Source organism: Balaenoptera physalus (genome assembly GCF_965194825.1).
Source record: "Balaenoptera physalus genome assembly, chromosome: 5".
Taxonomy (NCBI): domain Eukaryota; kingdom Metazoa; phylum Chordata; class Mammalia; order Artiodactyla; family Balaenopteridae; genus Balaenoptera; species Balaenoptera physalus.
The window spans coordinates 54902628-54915506 of record NC_138884.1 but is presented as its reverse complement, the minus strand read 5'-3'; the positions used below and the strand labels follow the sequence as shown (position 1 = coordinate 54915506).

At 38.5% G+C, this 12879-nt stretch overlaps 1 long non-coding RNA gene across 2 annotated transcripts in view; it reads right to left on the bottom strand.

The window, feature by feature from the left end:
- Positions 1-12879, bottom strand: part of LOC309661889 — a 118893-nt gene that overhangs the window by 87324 nt on the left and 18690 nt on the right. The window contains exons 2-3 of one of the 2 annotated variants that reach the window (XR_014264341.1): positions 10878-10975; positions 7047-9508 (exon numbers count right to left, since the gene is read on the bottom strand). This is a non-coding gene — a long non-coding RNA (uncharacterized lncRNA). Of the gene's footprint in view, positions 1-7046; positions 9509-10877; positions 10976-12879 lie in introns of those variants that run through there. The other variant, XR_014264340.1, reaches the window with a different exon arrangement.

Here is a 12879-nt window from a genome sequence, read left to right as displayed (position 1 = left end):
CCTTCAGAACCTGGAAAAGGCAAGGAAACACATTGCCCCCTTAAACCCTGAAAAAGGAATGCAGCCCTGCAACACTTTGTTTTTAGTCCAGTCATTAGTTTTAACAGTGACTTGGCTTTAACTCCTGTTGGACCTCTAACCTACAGAACTATAGGATAATAAATTCGTGTTATCATAAGCCGCCAAATTTGCGGTCATTTATTACAGTAGCAAATAGAAAACTAATACACCTCCGTTAAGTTGGTTTTAGACTCCGAAATGAGGATTTATGTAAAGTGTTTTATTAGGAAGTGTTCCCAGGAAAAATTGTTTCCGGGAGTAGGAAAGAGGAATCAGGAAGGAAAGGAGGCCACGCAAGGAAACCATAGCAAGCTAAGTCCCAGGAAAGACTTTGGCTCAATTCCACAAGGGAGCTCTGGAGATAGTGTGGGTCATTTCTCAACATCATCCTAGATCAGACGGCAACAGGACTGAGTTATTAGTTCCTCTCTGACCAGACATTGCTTACACATTGCCCATGGTGGTGAGGCAAGAGGAGTAGCGCCCAGGCAGTGGAGATCTCTGTGCAGGTAAGAAAGGGGAATCTGAAGGTCTGAGAGCATCCATCTACCAAGAGACACAGGTACTGGCTGTTAGAAAAAAAAGCTGACTGCAGCCTTGTGTATGTGAAATGGTAGAGACCCGAGGAGACGTGGGTTGAGTGCTAGCAGTGGCAGCTATAGAGGGTTTTTTCTAAAAATCGATACATTTCCACTTAAGTGAGTGCTGACATAAATTAGACTTTTCCTTGTTTTTGTATCAAATCCAGCATCTGCAAGGCTACATACCACCCAGAGGAAGAAAGCAGAATCAGCGTTCAAATGACCCTGAAAAGTATCTTTGCCTCTTCAGAGATCTGCATAATTCTAATAATCTAATCATCATCAGACAGTATGAGTACCTACTGTGTTCCAGGAACAATCTCTGAGAATCTAAGCTATATAACACAGTTCTCAGACTTCAGTGGCTATAAAATTTTAAAAATGTCTATGAATTATCATGTTGGATCAGAACAATCCCATTTTATACTCTGTCTGTCATTGCCTTAAAAGCATGATACTACAAAACTCCAAATGTCCATGAGCATACCCTGACCATCCCCACATTGCAATTCTCTTTATTAATTATTTATAAATGATTCTCTCACATCAGGAGAATTAGCTGCATCACTTTTCTAATGGACATCATCTTTAAGATTACGTGATCAAAACTGATTGTTTCCCCCTGTAAATCTGCTTCTTTTCCCAACATCTCTTTCTTTGTTAACGACATCCTATTATTCTGGTCTCCAAGTTAAACTTATCAACTTTGACTTCTTAAATCCTGAATCAAGTTTGTCATTGTCTTTTTTTTTTTAAACATCTTTATTGCAGTATAATTGCTTTACAATGGTGTGTTAGTTTCTGCTTTATAACAAAGTGAATCACATACATATGTTCCCATATCTCTTCCCTCTTGCATCTCCCTCCCTCCCACCCTCCCTATCCCACCCCTCTAGGTGGTCACAAAACACCAAGCTGATCTCCCTGTGCTATGCAGCTGCTTCCCACTAGCTATCTATTTTACATTGGGTAGTGTATATATGTCAATGCTGCTCTCTTACTTCGTCCCAGCTTACACTTCCCCCCTCCCTGTGTCTTCAAGTCCATTCTCTAAGTCTGTGTCTTAATTCCTGTCCTGCCCTTAGGTTCATAAGAACCATTTTTTTTTTTAGATTCCATACATATGTGTTAGCATATGGTGTTTGTTTTTCTCTTTCTGACTTACTTCACTCTGTATGACAGTCTCTAGGTCCATCCACCTCACTACAAATAACTCAATTTCGTTTCTTTTTATGGCTGAGAAATATTCCATTGTATATATGTGCCACATCTTCTTTATTCATTCATCTGTCGATGGATACTTAGGTTGCTTCCATGTCCTGGCTATTGGAAATAGTGCTGCAATGAACATTGTGGTACATGTCTCTTTTTGAATTATGGTTTTCTCAGGGTATATGCCCAGTAGTGGGATTGCTGGGTCATATGGTAGTTCTATTTTTAGTTTTTTAAGGAACCTCCATACTGCTCTCCATAGTGGCTGTATCAACTTACATTCCCACCAACAGTGCAAGAAGGTTCCCTTTTCTCCACACCATCTCCAGCATTTGTTGTTGGTAGATTTTTTGATGATGGTCATTCTGACTGGTGTGAAGTGATACCTCATTGTAGTTTTGATTTGCATTTCTCTAATGATTAGTGATGTTGAGCATCCTTTCATGTGTTTGTTGGCAATCTGTATGTCTGCTTTGGAGAAATGTCTATTTAGATCTTCTGCCCATTTTTGGATTGGGTTGTTTTTTTTTTGATATTGAGCTGCATGAGCTGCTTGTATATTTTGGAGATTAATCATTTGTCACTTGCTTCGTTTGTAAATATTTTCTCCCATTCTGGGAGTTGTCTTTTCGTCTTGTTTATGTTTTCCTTTGCTGTGCAAAAGGTTTTAAGTTTCATTAGGTCCCATTTCTTTATTTTTGTTTTTATTTCCATTTCTCTAGGAGGTGGGTCAAAAAGGGTCTTGCTGTGATTTATGTCAAAGAGTGTTCTTCCTATGTTTTCCTCTAAGAGTTATAGTGTCTGGACTTATATTTAGGTCTTCAATCCATTTTGAGTTTATTTTTGTGTATGGTGTTAGGGAGTGTTCTAATTTCATTCTTTTACATGTAGCTGTCCAGTTTTCCCAGCACCACTTATTGAAGAGGCTGTCTTTTCTCCATTGTATATTCTTGCCTCCTTTGTCAAAGATAAGGTGACCATATGTGCATGGGTTTATCTCTGGGCTTTCTATCCTGTTCCATTGATCTATATTTCTGTTTTTGTGCCAGTACCATACTGTCTTGATTATTGTAGCTTTGTAGGATAGTCTGAAGTCAGGGAGCCTGATTCCTCCAGCTCCATTTTTCTTTCTCAAGTTTGCTTTGGCTATTCGGGGTCTTTTGTGTTTCCATATAAATTGTGAAATTTTTTGTTCTAGTTCTGTGAAAAATGCCATTGGTAGTTTGATAGGGATTACATTGAATCTGTAGATTACTTTGGGTAGTATAGCACTCTCACCACTATTATTCAACATAGTTTTGGAAGTTTTAGCCACAGCAATCAGAGATGAAAAAGAAATAAAAGGAATCCAAATTGGAAAAGAAGTAAAACTGTCACTGTTTTTAGATGACATGATACTATACAAAGAGAATCCTAAAGATGGTACCAGAAAACTACTAGAGCTAATCAATGAATTTGGTAAAGTAGCAGGATACAAAATTAATACACAGAAATCTCTTACATTACTATACACTAATGACGAAAAACCTGAAAGAGAAATTAAGGAAACACTCCCATTTACCACTGCAACAAAAAGAATAAAATACCTAGGAATAAACCTACCTAAGAAGACAAAAGACCTGTATCCAGAAAACTATAAGACACTGACAAAAGAAATTAAAGATGATGCAAACAGACGGAGAGATATACCATGTTCTTGGATTGGAAGAATCAACATTGTGAAAATGACTATACTACCCACACTGCCTCTTATCTGTCTAGGAAATGTTAATAATTAATGTTAATAATTAATATTATTTATAAAATAATGAAATGATTATTAATTAACATTATTGATGTAAAAAATACAAACTGTCACTCAAGCCAAGTGATAAAATGTCTAAGATATAAGATGAAAAAAATCACTAATGAAAAACTTGAAGCAGAAGCTAGTAGAGAATGCAGTAGGTACTATTTTCCTAAGACCTAGTGTAGTTTGGAGAGCTTTCTATCAAAAGAGCAGATGAGCAAATAAAAGTTAATTTCAAAATAAGTTCTCTTTTTTTTACGCAAACTGATTGAATATCCTGATGGGATTCCACAACTATCCTTCTTTAAGTCCTCTTTCCTCACATACAACTTCTCTTAACTCCCCGTCTTCAGCTCCCCTGGGAAATGTGGCAGAGGGACCCCTTGTTGATCCTTGGCTCCCGCCTCTTGATCTTTTCTCTCTTTTCTTTCCCTCTTGCATCACAAAAGCACACCAGTGCAGGAACTACCTGAGATTTCAGGAGAGGGTAAGAAACAGAGGATGTAAAGTCAGTATCACATTCAGCAAAGAGGGATTATGGGAAAGGCCAAGAATATTCATCATTTACCATTTCTGGATGTATTGATTTGTTTCTGTGGATTCAAGTTAGCATCTGGATTCATTTCCTTAGCCCAGCTAAGCTGTGTTCCCACCCACCTCCTTTATGCTGTTAATGGCAAATATATTACTTTTCTATGAGTCATAGGCTCAGCAATCCCTTATATACATATTGTTTTGTTTTATATAATTGATTTTTAAATTAGTTAAGAGAAGAAAAGATAAGAAATATACCTTTATCTTCTCTTTCACAATTACATAATTTCCTTTATAGTGTTCTTTGTTTTCTTGTGTGGATTTGAAAAAATGAGATCGTTTGCTTTTAGCCTGAAAAACTTCCTGCAGTATTTCTCAAAGATGGGTCTGTGAATAATACATTCTTTCACTTTTGGTTTATCTTTTAATGTCTTTTTTCTACTTTCATTTTTGAACAATAGCTTTGCTGCATGTAGGATTCTTGGTTGACAGTTTTGACTTTGAGCACATTGGAAATGTTATCCCACTGCTGTCTGACCTCCATTATTTCTGATGAGAATTTACTGTTTATTTTCTTGGGATTCCCTATAAGCAATGAGCATTTTCCTCTTCCTGCTTTCAAGATTTTCTCCATGCCTTTGGCTTTCACCATTTTTATTTTGACTTGTCTATTTGTGGATCTCTTTGCATTTATCCTATGAGTTTGTTGAGCTTCCTTGATGTGTAATGTCTTCCAATATATTTGGCAAGTTTTCAACTATTATTTCTTCAAACACATTTTTTGCTCTTATCTCTGTCTCCTTTCCTGGTATTCACATTGTGTGTGTGTTGGGGTACTTATACTGTCTCATATTTCTGAATATCTGTTTATTTTTCTTCATTCTTTTTTTCTCTCTGCTCTTCAGATTGCACAATCTCTATCAATCTATTTTAAATTTTGCTAGTTATTTTTTCTGCTTGTTCAAGTTGACTGTTGAGCCCCTCCAATGGATTTTTCATTTCAGTTATTGAAACTTTCAACTCCAGAATTTCCATTTAGTTCCTTTTATCATTTATAGCTCCTTACTGATACTCTCTACTTGTTGCAACATTGTCATTATACCTTTCACTATGTCCTTAATCATAGTTTCCTTTTAGTTTCTTAAACATATTTATAATGCTGCTTTGAAGTATTTATCTATTAAGTCTGACATCTGGTCACTTACAGTCTGCTTTTCTCCCAGTGTATGGATCCTATGTTCTTGCTGCTTTGCATAATCTTTTTGTTGGAAATGACATTATAGATAATACATTGAAGCAATTCTGTACTGTTCCCTTCCCTCCAGGGCTTGTTATTGTTATTGACTGTACTATTTTTGTGAAGTATATCACCCATCTCACCGCCACCCACAACTCCATGAAGCCTCTGATGCTGTTCATCAAAACACACAGCCTTGGATAACCCACATCACCCTCAGATGACAATGATCTGGCAGAACATTCTTTGACTGTCTCTTTCCCTGCTTACACCTACCTGTTAAACTACAATAATTTCCAACTAATTGCTTTATTGTTTTCAACAATGTCCTGGGCATGAATTGTTTAACAGACCAATCCAGTGAAATTTAGGCTGCTTTGAAGGGACAGCTCCTAAGATCAGTGTTTGAGATTTGCTCTGACCCAAGGAGTGCTCTTCCCAACTGTCTCTTCCCCTGGCTCTCCCTGGCAAACAGCTAGCCAACGCTTTTGCCTATATTCCCAATGAATCTACCAATCTCTTATCAAATGTTTATTCCCACAACCCCTGCTGGTTTTGAGAACTCCCCAAGGTTCAAATTCTTCCACACTCTGTTGCAAACGAAGTCAGTTCTTTTGGGAAAAGATTCAGAGCTTTCTAACATACAGCCTGATTCTCCTTTCAGGCGAAATATATTAGCCAGGGTTCCGGTGCTAGGTGCGAGGACAATGGTAAGACATACAGCTTTGGAACTGAGTGCTGAGTGCAAACTGTAGCCTCAGGTTTTCTCAGCTTGCCTCTCTCAGCATGGAACCTCCACCTTACATGCAAGGAAAAGGACAGGCTTCTGTATTCTCAGTGGTGCTGTACCCGAGGTAGAGTCTCTGTCCCATGAGTGGGGGCTGAGTAGAAGAAAGGAGCTCCCACCTGTCAGTCACACTTGCTCAGAACTTAGGTTCAGCAAGAGACAACCAGGAGCATCATGGGAAATGCTGTTGTCCTGCCCCTCCTAGGAAAATAGCCCTCTGACTTGGAGCTAGAATGAGAGGGAGTCTTGCGCTCTTGGTTACATAAGTCTGGAGTGGAGTTTCTATCTCGCTAAGATTCAAGAGAAAAGAAGGGAGTGGATCTTGATTCAAATACCATTGACTCTTGCTGCTCTTGCCAAGTTTTAGTAGATTTTTTTGAATGAATACTTTTTCATTTACTGTATGCCCTTAGATCCATTTCCAGAGGCTTTAAATGGTTGGGTTTTTTTTTTTAACATTTTTTATTGGTTTTGCTGGGAAGCAGGTTCACGGAGCTCTCCACACTGTCATATTGGAGGGAGAGCCCTCCACATTGCCTTATTTTATTTTTGAAAACTTTGAAATACTTTGAAAATAAAACCTCTGTGAATTAAATATTATTATCCTTATTTTATAGATAAAGAAATTATTCTTATCCCACATCACAGTTCATTGATGAGAGAGGATTTGAATAGAGCCCTTACAAATGCAGACTTCAAAGCTCCTTCTCTTAATATATTACACTAACTAATTTAATAGCAAAGAAGGGATATAGAATAGAAATGATTACTTCAGGAAAACAGATTTTGAAGTACAGAGACCTATTATATTAGACATCTTAGTGAGCAGTTGCTTTGTGTTATTTTATATTCTGAGTACTGAGGGACTATCTGGTAATGGAGATTACTTAATAGGTTTGTTGCCGAATTAATACAAAAATGAATTGAGGTGAGGGAAATTTTACTGGCTTTGTCCTTTCCATTTTTAATTTCACTTGATGATCATTTTAAGATAAGATGTGACAATTTTGTAGATTATGAGGAGAAATTTTATGTAGAAACACTGGAGGTAAATAATCTGAAAGACAAGACTATACAGGTAAAAAATCAAGTCTAAGAGCAATTAAGTCATTAAGAGCATTCATAGGTTTTATAGCAACCTCTGATATTTCAAGATAATAGCAAGCTCGTGAATAAATAAGCAACCAGCTTGCGAGCACTATGTAATTGCTTAAACCTTGACTACCTTTTATTACTGCAAACTGTCATGAATTAAACAATAAAACAATAATCATTAAACAATGATTATTTTAATTAATGTATAATTATAACTGTTATGTTTTCTAGATAATTATGACATAGAATATATATTATCTATAATCTATTTTATGTAATAACATATATAATAATATATAATTATGATCAATATTATAAAGCATACATTCTGTGCTAAGGTTGTTGCGTACTGTAAATTTTGCTAAAATTGCATTTTAATTAATAATTCAAATAGCTATAATAAATATATTTGGTTTTACTTAAGCATTTATTTATTTTGAGGAATGTTTTTAAAGTATGAAAGGTTTTTTTAAAGATTTTTACTTTTAAGAAACTTTATACCTTTATATGGATGAGGTCTACACGCTTAGCAACTTATAGTGAATGGCATCCTGCAATCTGATAGCAGTTACTGAAATTACTGGCATTATAGTTAGGACAGCATTTATCCAAATATGATACTCAGACCATCTGCAAAGAAAGTCCTAGAATCCTCCTTACAAATATAAATCTCTAAGCCCCACCCTGCACCCTTCAGATCAGAATCTCTGGCCATATGGCCCAGGAATCTACAGTTTTAATCATGCACTCCCCAGGTGATTCTTACACGTATGAATACTCAAGAACCATAGAGCAAACAAACCAAATCCTAATAAATGTACCCTAAACATCCAACCTATTCCCCAAATGTTAAATATCATACAGGGATAACGTAAAAAGCCTCAGAAGGAGATATAAGAACAATCAGAGAGGTAAAGGGGTAATTACTGATAAAAAGTTTCTTTGCCAGTATTCAGAGTTAATATGTAAAAAACTGCATAAGTGAAGTAGAATATAGAAATGGAAAAGAGCTTTCATTTGGTATAAATACACTACAAACCACGTACATAATCAGAACAAATAAAAAATACATTTAGTGTGAACAAAAATAATTATAGCCCCTCAATCAGTCTTGGCATATGATACGGTAGTTTAAGTTCGATATTTCTGTTTTGACAGTAGATGTATAAAGGAGATGAAAGGCAAAAAAAAACACACAACAACTGATTTCTCCTTTTTTATGTTAGGTTAAGTGGGTAATGGCATATGGAAGAACTAGAATTTAATCAAAGGTCATTTAAAGGAAAGCGCTGGAATTATTCACTTTTTACAGGTACTAATTATATTTTCACTCATGCTTCTCAGTATTTCAAAACAAAATTGCTCTTCATTTTTATGCCAAAACATCTTTACAAAAATTGTTACTGATTATTTCCAATACCTTTTGCTCAGCCATTTGGCACCATCACTATTCAGGCAACAGTGTTCATATGGTAATAGTTAAATTTGTTTTTCACTAGGGCCCTCTCATCCAAAGTTTTCATTTCCAGCCTGCACATGCTGAACTCTAGAAAGTGTTTTAATTATTTTATTTATATATGGGTACTTCTAATTCAATCAATATCAGATGTGTTGCCTGCTTAAGGAGTGGACCTTACTCTACAAATATAAGATTCTTTAGATCCCATTTTTCAGGTTACAGTTAGTCAGCAAGGTTTGGGTTTGAGTTTCAACTCTGCCTCTTCTTAGCTGCACGCCATTAGGAGAGTGTTAACCTCTTTGAAACTCACTTTCATCATCTTGGTTTGTGACCCCCGGAGTTTCCCAGGTGAAATTTGAAACTGGCCCTCATCCATGGAGGGCAAGGAGAGACTGAAGAAAGAGGCAGACCACTCTATATTAGTAGGTGGTAGGTTTAAGAAGCAAGGGAACTTACTTGAAGACTTGTCTTGCACGGCCACAAGAAGAGTAAATTTCCACACCCGCCTGCCAGAATCTTAAAAACATATAGAGGTCTTAATAGGGTTCAGTCACATATACTGTCCAGATGGTCTTAACAGCACATTGCTCTCTCAGGGGTCCATCCTTGAAATTGGCTCCCACTGTGGGAATGATGGGCAGAACATACATTCTGAGGACAGGGGAGGGGGTGGGGAACCTCTGATTGCCCAGGTGCGGCTCGGGGGTCAACCGGCAGTCACGTCTTCTCGGTGACCACTTTCAACACCTCATCTCTAAAATGAAAAAACACTTACTCTGCATTAGTGTCAAGATTTAAAGGAGTTGATTGAGCGCAGAGCAGAGCACTTGGCACATACTGATCGGTTATTATTGCGAACAAATAACCCCAAAACTATAGAAACAAACATTTCACTTTGCTTCTCATGTTACAGATTTGAATTTGAGGAATGCTTGGCTGGGCCATTCGCCCTAAGGGTCTCTGATATGGCTGCACTCAGATGTTGGTTGGGACACAGTCAGACGAAAGTCTGAATGGGTAGACTGTCAAAGATGGCTCTCAAATGCTGACAGTTGGAGTTGATTATAGGCTGGAAGCTTAGCTGTTGACCAGAGTGTCTACTTTTGTCTTCTCTGGCATTGTGGTATCAGTATAATCAGACTTACTACATGGTTTCTGACCTCTCAGAGTGAGCTTTCCAAGACAGCCAGGTAGCCAGCTTCATGGTCTTTTCTGACTGGCCTTGAAGTTAGAGAGCTCACATCTACTAAACTCTGTTAATTATAAGAGAGTCACTAAAGCTGGTCCAGGTTCAAAGGGAGGGAACTTTAGACTCCAAATCTTGATGGGGCAAAGTTCAAACAATTGCTCTTAAAGTCACCATATAATCCTGCAGACTTGAGATATGCATAGGCCATGAAATTTAGGTTAATTTTCTCTCAAGTTTTCCTATTTATATACCAGGAATATATAATATATTGGAGGTATATATGTATGTATTTATATACTTTACTTATTATATATCTTTATATATAATTTTATCTATCTTATCTATATCTTTATATATAATTTATACATAAATTCTCCTAATATCTACATCTATTGGTCAGATATAGATATTAGGAGTATTCACTTACAGGTATCAAGTATTAAAACAGATTATTAAAAGATTAGTACATCTTCCAGAGGATTGATTTTTTAAACATAGGCGTTTAATTATAGACAAAGGCACTAACTAGAAGATGTTAAGATCTCTGGATGTTAAGATGATAAGATCTGTAGTAATCTAAGGGTTCTATGACACTACATTCTGAGAAGAAAACATTATAAACAAAGAAACTTCAACTGTGACTTTCAGATATTGCTTTCCAAAAGAGCCAACTGAAGATACCTTGTAAGGATTCCTGCCTTATATCATGTATGTTCTTTTTTGTTCCACCATATGTTAACTTTCAGCTTTGATTTGTACCCTAGTGTTCTAACACCCTAATTCTCCGTGGAATTGCTAGAGTCATCAATAAACCACAGAGATTGAAAGCAGAGCTACATGTTTCCTTCACGAATGTGATAAATTTCTAGATGGTAACCTAGCTTGCTTGTCTCCCATAAATTCAAAATATGAGTATTCAGATCTGGAGCCTTACCTGCGATACCAGATGACTATGGGGCCAGAGCTGCCCATCGTGAGCTGGGTATTATAAAATCAGCCAAGCCATAAAGTCCAGTGGGCACAGCAACAATCCTGTGTATGAAAGGGAACAAAGTTTTATTTGGGTTCAGACTTGAGTAGGTTCAGAAAGAACAAGCAAATTACATGAGAAGAGACTCCCCTGAAAACCATCTCTGCTGTACCAATGCCTTCCACTCAAATCATACCTTCTAGATGTTGATTGCTCTGGCGTATGCTGAGATGCACCACCCAGATCTCCCTTCAGGGACAAAGGGCTCATTATCCCACACACTATGTCCAGCTCTCAGCTGTCAGCCCTTTTGGGGATTGCCCTAGCTGGATAGAGCTTCCTTTCCTAAGATCACTCCCCTCCTTCAGCAGCCGACATTCAGTGACCACTGGCAGAGGCATGTAAATATCTGGTTCTCTTGTCCCAGCTCAGGACGGCTCTCAGGAGTCTCCTGGCCTTCAGTCTTCCCTTCAGGGCTGGCGGAGGCCCTCCAGAGATACTGCATCACAGCTCCCTTCTCTGCCCAATTGTGCCTCACCCCTTCCCCTTCCACAGATACTGTCCTCAAGAGCACACTCTAATAAACCCCCTGCATGGTAAATGCCTTTAACAGAGCCTGCATCCTGGGAAACCCAACCTGAAACAATTATGATCAACTGACAGAGGAGGAAAAACTCAGGTCTGGTCCATGGATGGGAAGATGTAATACATCAGGACTAGCAGGAAATGTACTGCTGCCCCACTGCAGCCTTCCACAGAGGTGTCCTCAAAAGACTGAGGTGAAGGAGGTTGTCTGTGTTCAAAACTGTGAGCAGTACAGTTTATTGTTTACCATGTGTGGTGGGGATAGTGGTTTGAGTTATGAATACACACTGACGCCTGTGCCTGAAGGAAAAACGATCAGTGAGCAGAAGCAAGGAAGTCTGGAGAAGAAGCAGGTAGACGGAACTCTGGAAGTGGCCATAGAGTATGCAAATACTTATGTCTCTCATGAATGCCCCCTGACATGCATTCACCACAAAAGATGCACTCAGCGACCAACTGGACAAGATGGTCCATCCTATTAGTGTCAATCACCTTATTTACTCAGCCCAGCGTGGTTGATGCAGTGAGTTGTGAATGCTGTGGCCATCGTGTTAGGGACAGAGGCTATACACGGACTACCTAGCGTGAGCTTTCTCTCATCAAGAATGATCTAGCTACTGCCACTACGGAGTGCCCTCCACCAGAAGCAACCACCCCTGAGGAGACTAGCCAACCATCTGATTCCAGCGTCATTACTTTGGGCCTCTTCCACCTTGTACAGTCTTTACCAGACTTGACACCTGGGTTTTCCTTGTATAGCTACAGCGCCTCCTCCAGCACGCCTGTTAGAGGATTTACCTAATGCCTGCCTATCGACATGGTATCACATATAGCATTGCCTCACGCTAACAGATTAGTTCTTGTTTTTCACATTTTAAGATGTGCCCTATTACAACTCAGATAGGACAAAACACTGAGCACGTGCTCCTTGGCGTCGAGATCTGGTTCTGCGTAGAGAGTGGGTGTGGCTCTGGGAGCGGTCCTTCCTCCTCCCTGGGGCCACTGCTGAGGTAGCCCCATCTTCTGAGGAGTCTCCAGAAGAAACTTCTCTTTGGTCTGGGAGCTGGGTGGCATGTTTTCTCTTCTAGCTCTGATGCCATATTTTCCTCATTTTCACTTTCAGTGATGTCATTGAAACATTCAGATTTCATCATCTCATTCTGCCAGGGGAATGTGTCCACACCCCGTAATAAATTGAGGGTAGAAAGTGTCATCTGTAGGGTCCAGGGAGACTCTTTTCACCATGGAGAACTGCTCAAAATCCAAGACACCCTTACAATGAACTCCACGAGGATCGGACAGAAAGGGGGAACTAATATATCTGCTTTCAGCCTCCTGAAGCTACTGTCTTTACACACAGGTTGTTACTTTACTCCAGCTA